This window comes from Schistocerca americana, chromosome 4 (assembly GCF_021461395.2).
Source record: "Schistocerca americana isolate TAMUIC-IGC-003095 chromosome 4, iqSchAmer2.1, whole genome shotgun sequence".
NCBI lineage: Eukaryota > Metazoa > Arthropoda > Insecta > Orthoptera > Acrididae > Schistocerca > Schistocerca americana.
In genome coordinates, this window is record NC_060122.1 from 252,808,292 (window position 1) to 252,810,321 (window position 2,030).

Below are 2,030 nucleotides of genomic sequence, written 5' to 3' on the forward strand. Positions count from 1 at the left end.
TATTTTCATTTCTCCACATAATTTCCATCTCTCTCAACTGCTTTACGCCATCTTGGAACCAGCGCCTGTATACCCACACGGTAAAATTTTGGACCAACCAATTGGATCCTCTGTTTGGCAGCGTGCACAAGGAAGTCATCATCTCCAAACCTTGATTCACGATGAGAGTATTTCAGTTTCCCAAAGAGATGGTAGCCACATACAGCCAGGTCAGGACTGTAAGGCAGGTGTTTCGGTGTTGTCCATACGAGTTTTGTGATAGCTTCCATGGTTTTTTGACTGACATGTGGCTGTGCATTGTCGTGCAACAGCAAAACATCCTGCTTTTGCCAGTGTGGTCGAACACGACTCAGCAGAGCTTAAAGTTTCTTCAGTGTCGTCACATATGCATCAGAATTTATGGTGGTTCCACTTGGCATGATGTCCACAAGCTAGAGTCCCTCGGAATCGTAAAACACCGTAGCCATAACTTTTCCAGCAGAAGGTGTGGTTTTGAATTTTTTTTTCTTGCGTGATGCCACTCCAGTGATTGCCTCTTCATCTCTGGTGAAAAATGATGAAGCGATGTTTCGTTACCTGTCACAATTCTTCCAAGAAATTTATCTTCACCATTCTCATATTGTTTCAAAAGTTGGCTTCATACCGTTTTTCTTGTTTCTTTGTGGGCCACTGTCAAGCTTCTGGGAACCCACCTGGCACAAATCTTTTTTAACACCAACACTTTCAATATTCTGCAAACACTTCCTTCCCCTATCCCAACGTAGCTTGACCATCCGTTCACTATGATGCGTCTGTCAGCAGTCGCCAATTCGTTAACTCTCTACATATTGTCTGGAATGTGTGCAGTACGAGGCCTGCCGCTGCGAGTACAATCCACAGTATTACCATGCCAGCTTTCATCAAGTAACCTGCTTGCCCACCGACTAACTGTAGTGCGATCGACAGCAGCATCTCCATACACCTTTTTCAACCTCTTGATGTTTTCCACTGTCTTGTTTTCACATCACAGGAATTCTATGACAGCTCGTTGCTTCTCCGAACGTCAAGTGTAGGAGCCATCTTCAAGATATGCAGTGACGGCGCCACTCACGGGAACAGGTTGAACTAAGTTTGAAAAAAAGCGGGAAGGGTGTATCTACACACTGTAAAACTTTCACACATACGGAATAAAAACTTTATTTTTACGAAAATAGCGTGCATTTCTTTTGGAGTGACCCTCATAGTTCAATACCTGTCAGTCTGTATCTTTTAGCAGTTAACCTAAACCGTTACCGCTATCTTGATTGAATTCTTTGCTTAATTTTCTCGTCTTTTAAATGTTAATTATCTTTCATGTTAGTCAATGAATGTTACGTAATTGGAAAGTGTGGTCTTGTAGCGGAATGGGGTAGGCAGAATGAGCTAATGCCCCATTACTCCCCACTGCTACCCATGATCTGAGTTAAGTCTTTCTTCGTTATTTAGATTTTGTATACTCAAGACTGCCAGTTTTCTCTACTGGATGCTGCGAGTCTGTACAAGAAAAAAAATAACAGGTAAATTTGATCTACCATATCCACGCAAGAGGCTGTAGAAGCTGTACTAACTGGAAGAGTGAGTTATAAGAAAGCGGCAGCTCAGTTCATCTCTCCCCAAAGACTTTAGAGCGTCATGTCAAGGAAAAAAAGTGGAGACAAAGACTGACGTGTTAAAAAACCAGTGGGTCATTTTAATTATGTGTTTACAGAACAGCAAGGGGCCGAATCAATCCGATATTTGACTGAAATGGAAGCTGTATTATTGGGGTTATCAACTATTGAACACTGAGAATTAGCCTACGAAATAGCTGATGGTAACAATTTGCTGCATCCATTTACCAACGACAGAAAACCAGGAATAGAGTGAGCAAGAGGACTTTTTAGGTGGCCTCAAACAGTTTACGGAAGCCGCAAGCTGCTTCAGTGGCTCGAGCTATGGGCTTTATTAAAACAGCAGTTAATAAATTGTTTGACTTGCTCGGTAATGTAGTCGATGAATACAGGCTTACTGGG